The sequence below is a fragment of the Muntiacus reevesi genome, chromosome 6, assembly GCF_963930625.1.
Source record: "Muntiacus reevesi chromosome 6, mMunRee1.1, whole genome shotgun sequence".
NCBI lineage: Eukaryota > Metazoa > Chordata > Mammalia > Artiodactyla > Cervidae > Muntiacus > Muntiacus reevesi.
The window spans coordinates 37,418,692-37,438,177 of record NC_089254.1 but is presented as its reverse complement, the minus strand read 5'-3'; the positions used below and the strand labels follow the sequence as shown (position 1 = coordinate 37,438,177).

The following is a 19,486-nucleotide window of genomic DNA, read 5'->3' as shown; positions in this document are numbered from 1 at the left end:
CAGCTCTCATATTCATACATGACTATTGGAAAACCATAGTCTTGACTAGATGGAACTTTGTTGGCAAATAATGTCTCTGCTTTTTAATATGCTGTCTAGGTTGGCCATAACTTTTCTTCCAAAGAGCAAGAGTCTTTTAATTTAATGGCTCCAGTCACCATCTGCAGTGATTTTGTAGTCCCCCAAAATAAAGTCTGCCACTGTTTCCACTGTTTTCCCATCTATTTGCCATGAAGTGATGAGACCAGATGCCATGATCTCTTTTCTGAATGTTGAGCTTTAAGCCAACTTTTTCACTCCTCTTTTTCACTTTCCTCAAGAGGCTCTTTAGTTCTTCTTCACTTTCTGCCATAAGGGTGGTATCATCTACATATGTGAGGTTATTGATATTTCTCCTGGCAATCTTGATTCCAGCTTGTTTTTCATCCAGCCCAGTGTTTCTCATGATGTACTCTGCATGTAAGTTAAATAAGCACGGTGACAATATACAGCCTTGATGTACTCCTTTTCCTATTTGGAGCCAATCTGTTGTTCCATGTCTGGTTCTAACTGTTGCTTCCTGACCTGCATACAGGTTTCTCAAGAGTCAGGTCAAGTGGCCTGATATTCCCATCTCTTTAAGAATTTTCCACAGTTTATTATGATCCACACAGTAAAAGTCTTTGACAGAGTCAATAAAGCAGAAATAGATGTTTTTCTGGAATTCTCTTGCTTTTTCGATGATCCAGTGGCAATTTGATCTCTGGTTCCTCTGCCTTTTCTAAAACCAGCTTGAACACCTGGAAGTTCACAATTTATGTATTGTTGAAGCCTGGCTTGGAGAATTTTGAACATTACTTTACTAGCATGTGAGATGAGTGCAATTGTGCGGTAGTTTGAGCATTCTTTGGCATTGCCTTTCTTAGGGATTGGAATGAAAACTGACCCTTTCCAGTCCTATGGCCACTGCTGAGTTATCCAAATTTGTTGGCATATTGAATGCAGCATTTTCACAGCATCATCTTTTAAGATTTGAAATAGCTCAGCTGGAATTCCATCACCTCCACTTTGTTCATAGTGATGCTTCCTAAGGCCAACTTGACTTCACATTACTGGATGTCTGGTTCTAAGTGAGTGATCACACCATCGTGGTTATCTGGGTTGTGAAGATCTTTTTTGTACTGTTCTTCTGTGTATTCTTGCCATCTCTTCTTAGTATCTTCTGCTTTTGTTAGGTCCCTACCATTTCTGTCCTTGATTGAGCCCATCTTTACCTAAAATGTTCCCTTGGTATCTCTAATTTTCTTGAAGAGATCTCTAGTCTCTCCCATTCTATTGTTTTCCTCTGTTTCTTTGCACTGATCAGAAAATAATTCTTCTTTACATGTTGAGAAAGCAATGGACATTACATTTATTAATATAATGAATACACTAATGTATTTTCACTTTTATAGATGCAAGACTTTTCACTATTCTATACCTAGATGGTTTTTTAAAAAAAAGTTTACCCAGTTAATTTATTTTCAGTGATGAAAATATGAAAAACGTACCTTCAAAAAATTCATAGAATCAACTAATGCATTTGTGTTTTGTATATCAGTATAAAATTGGAAACAAATATAAAACAATTTCTTAAACTTTCTCTTCCAAGATTTGCTTTTACCTCAAACTTTTTAATTTTATAATATTTTTCTCCTTTAGTTTAAGTAGTCTACAATGTGAAATGGATCTATAACAATAATGATGGCATCTGGAAGACATTTTTAGCAATAGACGAAGCCAAAAGTCAAAGGAATGCAACATGTGGAGAAAATATTATAACTTTAGCTATGTGGTTAGGTATTTAAATGCCCTTGGGCAGTTGATGCCTTTTCTTTGATATGCAGCTTTAAATGTGAATGCTAATACTGCACTATTATTTCCAAAATATTGACATATTTGATATCTATCATCCAGTTTCATTACTCTCCAAGACTTGAACTAGACTGTACCATATACAATGAGCGGAATCCTACATTTACTTTTGTTATTATTTTTGTGAATTAAATCTCTTGAACATCCACAAATTCTATGGTATTAAATAATTGTGGGTAAATATTTCAGGAAATAGATTTATTCTGTTATGCAAATAAAATGCAGGGTATCAGAGTAAATTCAAAGCACTAGATTAAGAGGAAATAAAATGCAGATATCCTGTCTAAATCTGCCCTTTGAATATGTGAGAGATTCTTAGACTGTTCCAGAGAGAGTGAAAAACAAAAGAAACGGATGGCATTGAATGTAAGAATGAAATTTGTACTATAACTTTGAAAGTCTAAATTTTAGTCTTTTATTTCATTTCCTGTGGATATCTTAATGTCTCATCATAGAGTGTTCATATCTCTTTTTTCAATTTTTCTACTCTCTGTATGTGTATATGCATATGTATAATGTTTGTAACTATGTATGTGTGCATAAATCTATCTATCTACTTACCTACCTATCAACCTACCCAGACTATGCACAGAGAATGAATTCCAATGGAATATGAAAACAGCTAGAATCAACATAATTACTAACATAGTTCTGTAATTATGAAAGGAAATTAAAATAATTTTAAAATGTGACCTTCTGAATAAAGCAGTAGATTCCAAGCATCTGTCTAATTCTTCATTTAACTTTCCCTATTTCCAGAAGGATCCTCCTCTTCACTTGCATCCCCTACCTTTCTCAGTGTTTACCTCAGCAGGTTAATCACAGGGACAGTCTTGCAATTCTTCTTTCTTTTAGTCTTAGTGTTTTATTAGTAGAGGCTGAGTTCTTCCAAAAAGGACCTTCTAGGCAGCCTCGTATCTTAAGGATATGAAGACAAAAGTAGTATTGGCTCTTTCTTTTCCTTATATCTTGTTTCTAAAATACTAAACAACACTCTTAACCCCATGGTAGATGATTACAGCTTTTCTCTTTGGACCGCTGTGAAGCACGTTCAGTGTATAACTCAGTTCTTAATTCATGGACTGTTAATCTTCTGGTTCATTTTATTCACTGAAGAAGAAGAGTATTGTTTCAAGACCATGTCTATATTCTTAGAGCAGAAGTTCTCTCACTTAACTGCCCAGCTCTTGCAAACATAAAGACTCATCTTTTGACAGATAGGGTCAAAGATAAGACTATATTATTCTCTTTTCCCCCAATGTTTTGATGTGGTTTCCAACAATTTTTTTTGTTTTCATTCCTAAGGTAATGAAAATTGGCTTTGGAAAATTCATTAATAAATATTCCTGTGGGGAATTGTGAATGGGAAAAGTTAACATAGCTTAAACTGACCATTGAAATTTCTGAAATCTTTTGGACAGGTATTTTAAGGGCTTGTCATTCTAGGAATAGGGGATGCCTTGTTAAGCCTTTAATTCTGCTCCCTGGAAGTAGTTTCCTTATTCATCAGTCTCATTCAGAGATTTTTCCTTCTCCAGTCATCATTAGCAACCTGTGACTATGCTGTGACATTAGCTTTATGAAGGTTGACCAGCTTTCTTTACATGCTTTTGGCTCTTACCAAAAGAGCCATGCTTTTGGTTTTACCCAGTGGTTGTTTAAGGCATAATTTCTTAAAGTCTCAGCTAGTGGTTCTGTTGACAATACAGTTTAGTAGAAAATATCGTAGATTTATCTAGTTAATTCTCAGTTCCATATGTATAGAATTCCATTCCTCTTTTCATAATATAATTCTCTAATCTGCTATATTTCTTTGTCCATTCCTTTAGATCTTTCCATTTAAGATTGTACCTTTTAGGCTTTGGGAAGAACACACTTTTAGTTTTCACAAACAATCCCCACCCCTCGTCATTTTGTCCAACTGAAAGTTCCTGCTATATGCCAACTTATCTATTCAAAGTTCTAACAATGAACTATAGTTCTTTTGACAGATGAGGAAATTGGGAAGTTAAGTAATTTGCCTAAGACCACAAACACTGTCAAGTGACAGATCTGTCACTGAACCTGGGCAGTGTGCACAGTTAAACATTGAGTTCCACTACTTTCTTGATGAAAAGGATCATTTACTTTTCCTAGAAAAGCACAGATGTGAGCTATGTGAGCATCTTTCCATTCAGTACAGTTCAGTTCAGTCGCTCAGTCGTGTCCGACTCTTTGAGACCCCATGAATCGCAGCACGCCAGGCCTCCCTGTCCATCACCAACTCCCGGAGCCTATCCAAACCCATGTCCATGGAGTCTGTGATGCCATCTAGTCATCTCATCCTCTGTCGTCCCCTTCTCCTCCTGCCCCCAATCCTTCCCAGCATTAGGGTCTTTTCGAATGAGTCAACTCTTCACATGAGGTGGCCAAAGTATTGGAGTTTCAGCTTCAACGTCAGTCCTTCCAATGAACACCTAGGACATTAGTACACCTAAAAGCACCACAATTCATCAAGGATGTTACTCAAAACCTTTTACTTGAAATCACTGAATTGTGAATTATTTTACTGTCATTTATTTTTATTTTCTTCAACTCCAAGGGATATAAAACCTATTTTTCAAATGTTAGTAACCCTATGTACTCTAGAGTTATAAAATCTAGTTCAGACAGGGAAATGATTTTCTCTTATCAGATTGCCATGCAGATCAGAGAATATGCTGCTTGTTTAAACAAAAACAGAGATTGTATTCATTTTACAATATGAAGATAAGTTGAAATATGAACTATATTTGAGGTGATCTCAACTCTTACACAGAGAAGGCAATGGCACCCCACTCCAGTGTTCTTCCCCCAGGGGTGGGGGAGCCTGGTGGGCTGCCATCTATGGGGGTCGCACAGAGTCAGACACACCTGAAGTGACTTAGCAGCAGCAGCAGCAGCAATTCTTACAAATGAACTTTCTATGTAAGCACTCAAGTCTAGATTTTTGCTTTCCCATTTATGCATAAATAAGTCTAATATCATAGAAGATCTAATTTGAGAAAGGTTATTAGCAAAATTTAAAATTCAAGTATAATATAATACAACTTATATAATATATGGCCACTTATTTATAATATTCGATATACTGTCTTTCCTTTGAGATGAATCACACCAGTTTCCAGCCCTTCCTGATACTTCTTATCTAAATCTTCCATCAAAGAAGATACATATACTTCAAATTTTTCTTCTCCTCAGCAAAATGCACTGGTCTTATGTCTTGTTTCCCAGCTTTGTTCTCTTCTGGGGTCTAAATAGAAGTTTATGGTTAAATTGAGTATACTAATGGGTAAATGGACACTAATGGCTAAACTTCTGTTCTTTTTCAAGAGATCTAGTTGCATTTTAACAGAGTTTTCTAATTTTCTAGGAATTTTAATGTCACAACCCAATATACTGAAATGAAAGCAGTAGTAATTTCAGACAACCTTCAAGTTAATGGGATAAATAACTTCCAAAATTTAGATTGAGTACTGCCCAAATCATCTGATGCAAACACATTTTATAATCACTATTAAGTCTAATTATTAGCACTCTTAGAAAGTCATAAGCTTCAATGTTTTTAGTAATATACACTACTCTTTAAATAAACAGATTAAGCCATATAGGTATGAAAGGTTGAAATCAATTTAGCTATTAATTTATGATTTACTTTGATTTTCTTTAACCATGAATAGGGTATACAATAATAATTGAATAGTTAGTGTTTGCTTTCTAAATTTTTAAGAGAAAATATACAGTATTCATAGCATGCAATAATGAGGTATGTGGAATTAAAAGTAGACTTTTGAGGTGAGAGAGAGACAGAAACAAACGCACTTAGATTGTGTGTTTCAGTGGGAGTGATTCTGAAAAAGTCATGGTCTTTCCACAAGTTTTTCAATAGAAGATAAGATTTCCTGTATAAGACCAATTATTTAGAGAGTTTGTTATTTTATTTCTTCTGCTCCAAAGTGTCACTGAAATGGAAATTGTTGCAGTGAGACTGACTAGTAATGATAACTCTGGTCAAAATTGACCTTTACTCACTTGATTCATGACAGTATAACAAGTCTTGGTCTTTGTTGTCAGCCATGTATTCAGACAGGTTCTCTAAAATAGGGCAACAAAACTTTATTTTATTTTATTATAATTGATCTCTTTTATCTTGGTTTCATATACAGAGAAAGAGAATGACAAGAAAAGAGAAGGAGAAGTTTTGAAAAATATTTATAGTTTTCTTTTCCTGACTCAGTTTTGGAATAGAAGTGCTTATTTTTGAAATATTTATTTTGAAAATTAATTCATGTAACAAATATTAAGATTTTGTTATGTTTTAAGAACAAACCACAAGTTAATAGGATTATACCATCAATTTGTAGGTGACCGACTGTCCTATTTTGTCGAAGACTATCTTGCTTTTAAAACTGAAAGTCCCACATCCTGGGAAACTTCTTTCGTCCAAGGCAAACTCAAAGTATGACTCTTTGCACACCTACCTCTAATAGAACTTAATTGTAAGAAAAAGTAACTTCAAATAATCTGCTTTATATCATTACATACTTTTCATTTACCCAGAACTGTAGCTCTTTGGCTAATTTGGTTTATAGACTTATTTTGCTTGGTGTGTTTTTTGTTGCAATATAAAAAATTGCCCCAATACCAACAACACACAGTTATTATCTCAGTTTCTATGGGTCATGGATCTGGTCTTAATTGAGAGGTTTGGGACTGAAGACTTCATTCCTCCCTTGCAATTGTTTGGAGGCCACCACCCTCAGTTCTTTGCCAGTGGGGCTCTGCTAATTTGCTTTATCAAGGGCAACAAAAGAATGGGTCTGCTTGCAAGACAGAATTCATAAACTTATGTAACAAACACTAAAGCAATTTGCTGTATTTTAGTCTTTAAAAACATGTCAATAGGTTCAATCCATATTCAAGGGGAGGAAGTTACATAAGAACATAAATAGTAGAAGGTAGGGATCAAAGGAAGGCATCTTAAAGTCTATCTAACTTGGCTATGAGAGAGAGCAAAGTAAGAGAAATTAGTTATATATATATATAAATTAATATATGTATATATATAAACTTTGTATATATATATAAACATATATAAAGTTAAGTATATATTTATATATATTAGTTATATATATACTTAAGAGAAATTAGTTATATATATATATATACAAAAAACTATATATCATCATTATATAGCATCATATTCTATGTCTATAACACACCACCCCTTCCAGTCATCACTCTTCCTCCCAAAGTTAATGATTTTTCTGAATTCAGGCACTATTTATTGCTTTCATCTCTTCCTGACCTTCATATGGGTGAAAACATACAGTAAGTACTGTTCTATTTCTACCTTGTTTTATTCAACATTTTTTCTTTGAGCTTCATATATATCACACATATATCATCAGCTTATTTTCCACATTGCTAGCCAATATTCCCTGTGCTAATATCTCACGATTTGCTTATTCATTTGTTTGGCCTCACTGTACAGCGTGTGTTTCTCAGTTTCCTGACCGGGGACTGAGTCCAGGCTGTGGCAGTGAGAGCCTGGGACCCTCACCCCTAGGCCACCAGGGAATTCCCAAGGTCTCATGATTTACTGACGCATTACACTGTCTCAGTGAAGGAGTAGGTGTTGTAAAGAATCATACTGCATTGTAAACGTTTAGTCCTCCATTTCCTTTTCTGAACCTTTTTCCTGCTTCAGGCTCACTTCTCCTCCAGTCTCTCATGTCCTCATGGTGCCCTAGCCATGAATGGTGCTCCTGATTTAATGTTACCATGTTTTGTAAGATTTATACTCTATGAATTTTTTTAAAGGAACTTTTAGAATAATATCTGCATGTTAATGGACTTTCAAGATTCTTATCGTACAGTAGTTACAGTTGAGAAATAATTTCTTTCACAGAATATCAAATATGATTATAGGTGATAATGTGATATCAAGTCCTTCACCATATGCGCTAAAGTAAGATGTGTATTCCCTAAGTATGCGTGCGCGCTCAGTCACTTCAGTCACGTCCAACTCTTTGTAACCCTATGGACTGTAGCCTGCCAGTGTCCTTTGTCCATGGGATTCTCCAGGCATGAATACTCACGTGGGTTGCCATTCCCTTCTCCAGGGTATCTTCCTGACCCAGGGATCGAACCTGGGTCTCCTGCATTGCAGGCAAATTCTTTATCGCTGAATCACCGGGGAAGCCCATTCCTCATACCGAGGTGGTACTGAAATAAAATCAGAGATGCACATGTACTCTCTTGAATAGAAGATGTTGGAGAATGTAGAAGGAGAAAAATACATTAGCTACAAATTCAAGAATTAGTTATTTGAAGTGTTTTAAAGCCCTTTATGCAATTCTTTAAAGCTTATTAGTATGTTGAAAGTATTACAGGAACTTCAAATTTATTCCCCTGGAGAATACTGATCATGTTTCCTAAGTTCTCCCATGTAATTCTAGTTGCTCCACATTCTGCCTTTCTCATTCATGTTTGGTGAGTGATTTCCATTTTAATCTTAAAACCAGATGTATATGTGTGCTGATTTTCAGAAAAACAAACTGAATATTCAGTTATGGGTGTGGTAACTTTCATGTTTGCACATTTGGAATTTCCTATGTGTTGAAATCCTTGTTTTGCTTTTAGTTTTGGGAGTATTCATATCTTCCGAATAATCTCAATCAGTATGATGTATTGAGGAGGAGAGTGGGGCACTCCCTTAAAGTTATGTGCCACGAGGAAATTTCAACACTTTCACCATCTAGCTTATTTCAAATAAACAAACAACAACAACAAAAAAAATGGAAGTGGTTCATGCATAATAAATCCCTGCTGTGCTATGCTGTGTTTTCATGACTAATTTCTTCACTAACCACAGCTTTGCAGCCCACAACTTTAAAACACCAGGCGTTCTTTATAAAAACATGGGCTTACTGTTAGGGTTGTGCTTTTTCCTGTCCACAAACTCCCCAGTGACTTGTTAGCTGTCCAAACATAAATGTCTTCAAAAGACTATGGAAAATGCAGTTGTAAGATATTTTTGGAACCATAAAGGAACATTTCTATTATAGAGTCAAAAACTAAAATAGCAGTAAAGAATAAATTATTACCCCAAGAATTGATTTGATACCTTTAATTTCTCTTCACAGAAATACCAGGTCTGCTAGAAACATTGAGGAATTATCTAGTCATTTCCCATGATTAAACCGAATGACAAACCATCTCAGTTAAGATGTCTGAGTGATTTACCTGAGGCTAAGAGCAGAATTTGAAATAAGTAATTGAACTAGTATTTGTTTTATCTCATATCTGCTTTATGACTACTTAAAAAAACAGAATCTCCAGTCCCAAATACTTGTCTAACATTTTCTACTTTATTCATTTTCTGTTACCTCCACTAGATATTGTTAACATCTCTTGAATATTTTTGGTTTTACAGGGAAAAAATCTCTTTGTTTCAAGTGAAATCTAGTTCTTTAGCAGTGAGGTCCTAGTCACAACCAGAAATCTTCTCCCTCAAGCTTCTCTATTCCAAAGAACAGAACCAAGGTTGTTCTCAAATTTCAGATAAATAACTTGAAATTTGTAATTTGTTTTTCTCCTTTAACATTCTCCATGATTCAAGCACAACATCTTTCCATTGTCACGGGTTGGGAATCTCTAGGAGTCTGCTGATTGTGCAAATGAGCAGCATTGTTGAACTAAGGCACTGACTGAATAAGTAATGAATACAGATTTTTAAAGTGTCCATTAATGGGGGGAAAAAAAACAAGCAAATGGCTTGAATTACCTCACTTCCTTGTCCCTTCTCTTTAGCATTCACAAATGATATATTAAAACACTTTTTCAGGCTTCAGTATTGTTGGCATTTGCTTTGCTCCTACTTCTTGCTGGGAGAATTGCACACCATCCACCTTTAGAAACTGAGTTCTGTGGGCATGTTATTTTATGTTACTCTTCCCTTTCTTACTCATTGCTAATTGGAGCAGAGTTAGACAGCGGATACCCAATCCTTTGGCTTGGTGGAGGCAATCTGTCTTTTCCCCTGATAGCTTGGAATAAGGGCAAGGGGGTGATAAGGGTGTGGTTGCTTGTGCTGGAGCTAAGAGGAAATCACATATCAATGATCTCATTCATAACTATTTGTCCCCACTGTGTTCCTGTTGTTTGCATTCCTCTATTTCAGCCCTTATGAATATTTTGAACCTACAGCTTGCATTTTGCATGTGTGTGTGCTAAGTTATTTCAGTCATGTCTGACTCTCTGTGACCCTACAGACTGTAACCTGCCAGGCTCCTCTGCCGATGGGATTCTCCAGGCAAGAATACTAGAATGGGTTGTCATTTCCTTTCCCAGGGATCTTCCTGGAGCAGGGATGGATCCTGCATCTCCTGCATTGGCAGGCAGGTTCTTTACCACTAGTGCCACCTGGGAAGCTCAGTTTGGATTCTGTTTTGTTTATCTCTGCTTCCTTACAATGGAGGAGACCTTGCCTGGTGCTGTGGTTTACTCATTTTGTATCCTATTCTGTTTAAGATAGTGGGCTGTTAAATAAAGTATGAATCGAACAATATTTCTGCTTTTTTAAAAATTATATTTTTGTCCTCTTTTATTCAGTTCCTTTGTTCACCCTAAGATGTATTACAGTGATCTTCTAACTTAATTCAATTGTGTGTATTTATAAGCCTTTTAAAGATAATGAAGACCAGTTTAAAATTTGAACATGTGTTCTGCCAGTCATTGCTTCTGTCTCTGAAACCCAGTGTATGATATCTAATCTATCAATGATGAAAACATGAAACAAAAATCCTCTGTGAAATATTATTTATACCCTCAGGTCAGGGCATTGATTCATGGTATTTACTTTTTAGTATATTTCCACAGCTTTGTATACCAACTTAATAAACTAATAGTTTTATAGTTTAGATAGTGTTTATTAGTTTAGAATGACTACACAGTATTGAGATGTGATCAAAATTACTCAAGTTCAAGTAAAACAGAAATAAAAAGTGCCATATAATATCTCAGTCTAGTGCTGTCTCATAGGAAATATTTTATATGATAAAAATATACTATACATATTGAGAGAAAAATTTACTTAAAATTACTTTTTCTTGCAGAAGTCTCTTTTAAGGTTATTTCCACAAAACACTTAATGGTAGATAGTTTTGTATGAAAATACAGCATGGAAATAAATGATTAGATGTGTAAATACTTACTTTATTTCATAAATTTATTTATTTCAAATTACTTTAAAAAAGGATAGTGTGTTCCAAAATACTTTTTTATTATCTTCTATGGGTAAGTACTATTCTATGACATGAGGATATAGCAGTTAAAAACAGACAAAATTCCCCACTGTCACAGAACTTTACATCCTAGAAAGAGAAGAAAATGCAATTAATACATAAGTATAGTACTAATAACTCTGGAGAAAATTTAAAGCAGAAATTAGGAAACTGTGATGACAGGATTTACTCATAATTAGGTGGAAATTGTGAGAAAAAGAGAGAAATTCAGTGTGACCAGGATTTTGCTAGAGAAACTGGATTATTTATCTGTGTGTTGTTCAATCACCCAGTTGTGTCCGACTCTTCACAACCCCATGGACTGCAGCACCCCAGGCCTCACTGGCCCTCACCACCTCCCAGAGTTTGGCCAAGTTCATGTCCATTGCGTTGGTGACGCCATCCAGCCATCTCATCCTCTGACATCTTCTCCTGCTGCTCTCAATCTTTTCCAGCATCAAGGTCTTTTCCAGTGAGTCAGCTGTTCACATCAGGTGACCAAAATATTAGAGCTTCAGCTTTAGCATCAGGCTTTCCGATGCGTATTCAGTTGATTTCCTTTAAGATTGACTGGTTTGATTTATGTCTGTAATAATGAGTAAAATACAGTTGAGGTCTAACTTTATGTATTTTTATTGTTCCATTGAATTTCTGGAAATTAATTAGTAATATGATGAAATAACTCTTTTGGCATTATATGATATTTCCCTTTATTACTCATGACTTTGTAATATTTAAGATTTGTTTGGTTTATCTTTTCTTTCCTGCTTTGAAATTTTGTTTGTTCTATGTTAATTTTTCCAATTCTCAATTTAAAAATTTCACTATTCTATCCTATCATTGATTCACCATTTATCTGACTGAAATAGGGCAGAGTCTTCAAGTTAAGGCTAAACCAGTATAACCACTATGGGGTGCCTGGGGATCTAAATTGAAACATATTTATTAATAAGCATTTATAACTCTTGTTGTACTAATTTTTCAATATTTAATCCTCATTATTCACATCCATGTTTTGTGGTAGATAAAACTTTCCCTAATCTAAAGTATAGAAAATGGAGTCCATATTAGTTACTGTACCCAGGGCTATGCAGGTATTAAATTGTGTACTAGTATGGAAATAAGAAGTAGAGAAATCTTTCAAGTCTGTATTATTGATACACAAACCCAAAGTGCTCTGTTCACTACTTAGGTAGTCACTGTCTGTCTTCCAGAGCAGAAAGCAATAGAGCACAGGAACAGTAATTGACAAATCATTTTAATTTGCTGGTAAGATGAATAGCTACATATTTAATATAATTAAATTTTAGACATCATGTCCCTAGATCATTTTTACCAATTGATATATAAATTATGCAATTTCTTGGCAGTCTTCCATTTCTCATTTATGACTTACAATTTCATGTGAAAACAGTGCTAGACTTATAATCAGGGGACCTGGTTTCAATCCCAGTTCTACAATTTGCTGGGTTTGTGATATTGAACAAATTGCATATATTCTGTGTCTCATTTCCTCATTAGTAACGTGGAAAAAATAAAAAAAAATTTGTTTCACAATTTGTCATGGGGATCAAATAGAATACATTATGTGAAAAACTTATAGATTATGAAAAACTAATTGATTATGTGAAAAACTCTATTATTAATCTGTAGAATATTTTAAAAATTCCATTAAATTTTGCCTGGGAACTTAAAATATTTTGTGGAGGTATATTAACTTCTGATATTTCCAGTTTCTAGCACAACTACATCATGCAACTTTGGCCTGATTTCCTCCTCCAGGTGTAGCCATTCTTTGCTGGTTACTTAAATTTTTAAGGTTGAAGTCTCAGAAAAACCTTTTGCCTTAATGAGATTTGGCTCCCAATTCCCTCTCAGAAAAAGAATTTCCAATCAGGAAATGACTCACAAATTTATTTAATTTTATTTATAATTTACCTACCTACCTGAAAATTACCAGAGACAGTGGACCTGTCTCTGTCCACTAAGATAGCTGAGTCCTAGTCCAAGATATTCACTTTCAGAGTTCAGTGGCTTTAGTAGGTTGCTTTATCCTTTTAGGTTGCATTTTCTTAACTTCCAGAAGTAATCACTAATAAAAGTAATTCTCACATTGTGTCAATACATCTTTAGAGTGTCATGTTTAACTGAGGTAGTAAGGAAATAATTTGTTACTAACCAGAATCTACTAATTTTTGGAAATCATTTACTTTTATTTTTCAAATAAATTAGAAAATTTTCTGTTTGTTTCCCTAAGTGGGAAATAAAATGGTTCCCAAATGTGGTGAACAAGCTGTTACATCTATATATGTGTATTGCAATGGAAAAATATGAGACTCACTGGTTTAGAAAAATGACTTCTAAATACTATGACTCTTAATTTAAATTTCTGAAATTTTTTTTTTCCAAAATGTTCATTTCTTAAGGCACCTAAAAGCATCAAAGTATAAGTGGTATCTGAATATTGGTTGTGGTGAAATGGGAATTATTAGAAGATAAATAGTACCTATCTGCCCCCTTAGAGGATGAGTGAACGTCAGGTATGATTATAGACATGAAAGCAGAGAATGGGAGGAACTTGGCAAAGAGGGATTTGTTCAGTTGTTCAGTCACATCTGAACCTTTGTGATCCCATGGACTACAGAGCAGAAGGTTTCCCTATCCTTCACCATCTCCCGGAGATTACTCAAACTCATGTCTATTGAGTCAGTGATGCCATCCAACCATCTCATCATCTGTCATGCCCTTTTCCTCTTGCCTTCAATCTTTCCCAGCATCAGGGTCTTTTCCAATGAGTTGGCTCTTCACATCAGATAGCCAAAGTGTTGGAGCTTCAGCCTCAGCATCAGTCCTTCCAATGATTATTCAGGGATGATTTCCTTTAGGATTGACTGATTTGATCTCCTTGCTGTCCAAGGGACACTCAAGAGTCTTCTCCAACACTACAGCTTGAAGGTATCAATTCTTCATTACTCTGCCTTCTTTATTATCCAGATCTCACATGACTACTAGGAAAATCATAGCTTTGACTATACAGATGTTTGTTGGCAAAGTAATGTCTCTGCTTTTTAATACACTGTCTGGGTTTGTCAGTAGCTTTTTTTCCAAGGAGCAAGTGTCTTTTAATTTCATGTCTGCTGAGATTTTGGAGCACAATGAAATATAGTCTGTCACTGTTTCCATTGTTTCCCCATCTATTTGCCATGAAGTGTTGGGTTCGGATGCTTTGACCTTAGTTTTTGAATGCTGAATTTTAAGCCAACATTTTCACTCTCCTCTTACACTTTCATCAAGAGATTCTTTAGTTCCCCTCTGTCTCTGTCATAAGGGTGGTGTCATCTGCATATCTGAGGTTATTGATATTTCTCCTGGCAATCTTGATTCCAGGTTGTCCTTCATCCAGCCCAGTGTTTCTCATAATGCACTCTGCATATAAGTTAAATAAGCAGGGTGACAATATATAGCCTTAACGTACTCCTTCCCCAATTTTGAAACGGTCCATTGTTCCATGTCCACTTCTAACTATTGCTTCTTGACCTACGTGCAGGTTTCTCAGAAGGCAGGTAAGGTGGTCTGGTATTCACATCTCTTTAAGAATTTTCCACAGATTGTTGTGATTCTCAACACACAGATTTGACACAGTCTAAGTCTTTGGCATAGTCAAAGTCTTCAGCATAGTCAATGAAGAATAAGTAGATGTTTTTTCTGGAATTCTCTTGCTTTTTTCCTATGAGCCAATGGATGTTGGCAATTTGAGAACCCCCAGGGAATTTTACTTTGAAGACCAGTGGAATTTGATTATAGAACTTCCACAGAACTGGGGAAACAGGACTCTTGGAGAGCATAAATAAAACCATTTGTGTATCAGGACCCAGGAGAAAGGAGCAGTGACCCCCACAAGAGATTGAGCCAGACTTGCCTGTGAGTGTTTGAAAGTTTCTGCTGGAGGTGTGGATGGAGAGTGGCCTAAAGAGGTCAGGAGACTGACTGCAGTGGTACTGGGAGGCATGGTGTGCTGGTATAAGTCCTTTTGGAGGTGTTCATCATTATCCATTTGTGGTGTAAGATGGCGGAGTAGAATGACATACGCTCATCTTCTCCTGCGAGAACTCCAAAACTACAACTCGCTGCTAAATAACCGTCTACTGGAGAATGTTGGATCCCATAAAAAAAAAAGATGCCCCATGTCCAAGCACAAAGGAGAAGACCCAACAACATGGTAGGAGGGGCAAAATCGCCTTTAGAATCAAACCCCATACCGGCCAGAGATGCTCAGAGGGCTCACACAAACCCTGTGTACACCAGGACCCAGAGACCCCACAGAGGCTGAGACAGAGCTGTGTGAGCGTCTCCTGTGGGGACGGGTCAACAGTGGAGGCCGCAGGGCCAGGGGCTCTGGATGCGGCAGACCTGGGTATGGCATGAGCCCTCATGGAGGAGGTCACCATTAACCCCAGCATAGAGCTGCCAGAACTCTCACAGGACTGGGAATTAGACTCTTGGAGGCACAGACAGAACCTTGTGCACAACACAAGGACCCAGGAGAGAGGAGCAGTGACCCCACAAAAGACTGACCCAGACTTGCCTGTGAGTGTCCAGGGGTCTCCGGCAGAGGAGAGGGTCGGAAGTGGCCTGCTGCAGGGCTGGGAGCACTGAGTGTAGCAGTGCATGCATGGCACCTTTTGAGGAGGCCACCATTATCTTCATTGCCTGCGCCATGGCTCCAGGTAAATAATAGGGAGGAAACACAGCTCCACCCATCCACAGAAAATTGGATTAAAGATTTACTGAGCAGGGCCCCACCCATCAGAACAAGACCCAGTTTCCCCCCTCAGTCAGTCTCTCCCATCAGGAAGCTTCCATAAGCTTCTTATCCTTCTCCATCAGAGGGAAGAGAGCCTTAAAACCACAATCATAGAAAACTAACCAATCTGATCACATGGATCACAGCCTCATCTAAATCAATGAAATTAGGAGCCATGCCATTATAGGGCCACCCAAGAGGGACGTGTCATGGTGGAGAGTTCTGACAAAACGTAGTCCACTGGAGAAGGGAACGGCTAAACACTTCAATACTCTTGCCTTGAGAACCCCATGAACAACACGAAAAGGCAGAAAGATAAAACGCTGAAAGATGAACTCCAAAGATCAGTAGGTGCCCAATATGCTAGGGGAGATCAGTGGAGAAATTATTCCAGAAAGAGTGAATAGATGGAGCCAAAGCAAAAACAACACTCAGTTTGGATGTGCCTGGTAAAGGAAGTAAAGTCAGATGCTGTAAAGAGCAATATTGCACAGGAACCTGGAATATTAGGTCCATGAATCAAGGCAAATTGTAAGTGGTCAAACAGAAGATGGCAAGATTGAACATTGACATTTTAGGAACCAGTGAACCAAAATGGACAGGAATGGGCTAATTTAACTCAGATGACCATTATATCTGTGACTGTGAGAAAGAAACCTTTAGAAGAAACAGAGTAGCCATCATAGTGAACAAAGTGTCCAAAATGGAGTTCTTGGATGCAATCTTAAAAAGGACAGAAGGATCTCTATTCCTTTAAAGGCAAACCATTCAACATCACAGTAATCCAAGTCTATGCCCTGACCCGTAATGTTGAAGAAGCTGAAGTTGAATGGTTCTATGTAGACTTATAAGACCTTCTAGAACTAACACCCAAAAAAGATGTCCTTTTCATTATAGGGGACTGGAATGCAAAAGCAGGAAGTGAAGAGATAACCTGGAGTAACAGGCAAATTTGTCCTTGAAGTACACAGTGAAGCATGACAAAGGCTAACGGAGTTATGCCAAGAAGATGCACTGGTCATAGCAAACACCCTCTTCCAACAACATGAGAGAAGACTCTACACATGGACATCACCAGATGGTCAACTCAGAAATCAGATTGATTATATTCTTTGCAGCCAAAGATGGAGAAACTCTATACAGTCAGCAGAAACAAGACAGGGAGTTGACTGTGGCTTAGAACATGAACTCCTTATTGCCAAATTCATACTTAAATTGAAGAAAGTAGGGAAAACCACTAAACAATTCAGGTATGAACTAAGTCAAATCGCTTATATTATACAGTGGAAGTGACAAATAGATTCAAGGGATTGTATCTGATAGAGTGCTTGAAGAACTATGGAGGTTCATGACATTGTACAAGAGGCAGTGATCAAGACCATCTCCAAGAAAAAGAAATGCAAGAAGGCAAAATGGTTGTCTGAGGAGGCCTTGCAACTAGCTGAAAGTAGAGGAGAAACTAAAGGCAAAAGAAATGAGGAAAGATATACTCATTTGAATGCAGAGTTCCAAAGAATAGCAAGGAGAGATGAGAAAGCCTTCCTCAGTGATCAATGCAAAGAAATAGAAGAAAATAATAGAATGAGAAAGATTAGAGATCTCATCAAGAAAATTAGAGATACCAAGGGAAAATTTCATGCAAAGATGGGCACAGTAAAAAATAGAAATAGTATGGACCTAAGAGAAGCAGAAGATATTAAGAAGAGGTGGCAACAATACACAGAACTATACAGAAAAGATCTTCATGATCCAGATAACCACGATGGTGTGACCACTCACCTAGAGCCAGACCTCCTGGAATGTGAAGTCAAGTGTGTCTTAGGAAGCATCACTGCAAACAAAGCTAGTGGAGGTGATGGAATTCCAGTTGAGCTATTTCAAATCCTAGAAGACAATGTTGGAAAATTGCTGCACTTAATATGCCAGCAAATTTGAAAAACTTAGCAGTGGCCACAGGACCTGGAAATGGTCAGATTTCATTCCAATCCCAAAAAAGGGCAATGCCAAAAATGTTCAAATTGTCACACAGTTGCACTTATCTCAGAAAGTAATGCTTAAAATTCTCCAAGCCAGGCTTCAGAAATACGTGAACCATGAACTTCCAGATGTTCAAGCTGGATTTAGAAAAGGCAGATGAACCAGAGATCAAATTGCTAACATCCGTTGGATCATAGAAAAATCATGAGAGTTCCAGAAAAACAAGTACTTATTCTTTATCGGATACACCAAAGCCTTTGACTGTGTGAATCACGACAAACTGTGGAATATTTTTAAAGAGATAGGAATGCGAGACCAGCTGACCTGCCAAGAAATCTGTATGCAGGTCAAGAAGCAACAGTTAGAACTGGACATGGAACGACAGACTGGTTCCAAATTAGGAAAGGAGTATATGTCAAGGCTGTATATTGTCACCCTGCTTATTTAACTTACATGCAGATTACATCATGTGAAATGCCGGGCTGGATGAAACACAAGCTGGACTCAAGATTACTGTAAGAAATATCAATAACTTCAGATATGTAGGTAACACCATCCTTATGGCAGAAAGGGAAAATCCAAAGAGCCTCTTTATGAAATTAAAGAGGAAAGAGAAAAAGTTGGCCTAAAACTCAACATTCAGAAAACTAAGATCATGGCATCCACTCCCATCACTTCGTGGCAAATAGATGGGGAAACAATGGAAATAGTGATAGACTATATATTCTTGGACTCCAAAATTACTGCAAATGGTGACTGCAGTCATGAAATTAAAAGACACTTGCTCCTTGGGAGAAAAACTATGACCAACCTAGACAGCATATTGAAAAGCAGAGATGTTACTTTGCCAGCAAAGGTCCATTTAAGTCAAGGCTCTGGTTTTTCCAGTAGTCAAGTATGGATGTGAGAGTTGGACTATAAAGAAAGCTGAGCACCAAAGAATTGATGCTTTTGAACTATGGTTTTGGAGAAGACTCTTAAGAGTCTCTTGGACTGCAAGGAAATCAAACCAGTCCATCCTAGAGAAATCAGTCCTGAATATTCATTGGAAGGACTGATGCTGAAGCTGAAACTCCAATACTTTGGACACCTGTTTGAAGAACTGAGTCATTTGAAAAGACCCTGATGCTGGGAAAGATTTAAGGAGGGAGGAAAAGGGAATGACAGAGGATGAAATGATTGGATGGCATCACCGACTCCATGGACTTGAGTTTGAGTAAGCTTGAGGAGTTGGTGATGGGTAGGGAAGCCTGGTGTGCTGCAGTCCATGGGGTCGCAAATAGTCTGATATGACTGAGCAAATGAACTGAACTGAAAGAACTGCAAAATATGATGGTTACCATAATAATTTGATGCTTTTTAAAAATGTAATATGTTGTTTGCCTTTATTTTTATGTATTTTTAAGACACTGTGATGCAGACTCAAGTATGTCAGAAAGAGAAATCAAATACATTGCATTAACATATATATATGGAATTTAGAAAGATGGTACTGAAGATCCTATGT

General features: G+C 36.9%; 1 long non-coding RNA gene across 1 annotated transcript; it reads right to left on the bottom strand.

Moving 5' to 3' along the window:
* Window positions 1-610: 610 nt before the first annotated feature.
* On the bottom strand, window positions 611-18,144 carry LOC136170668 (uncharacterized). Its single transcript, XR_010663663.1, has 3 exons — window positions 17,782-18,144; window positions 8,013-8,139; window positions 611-4,366 (listed from the first exon to the last, which is right to left on the bottom strand). It is a non-coding gene; the product is annotated as an uncharacterized lncRNA (long non-coding RNA).
* Between the last annotated feature and the right edge of the window lie 1,342 nt (window positions 18,145-19,486).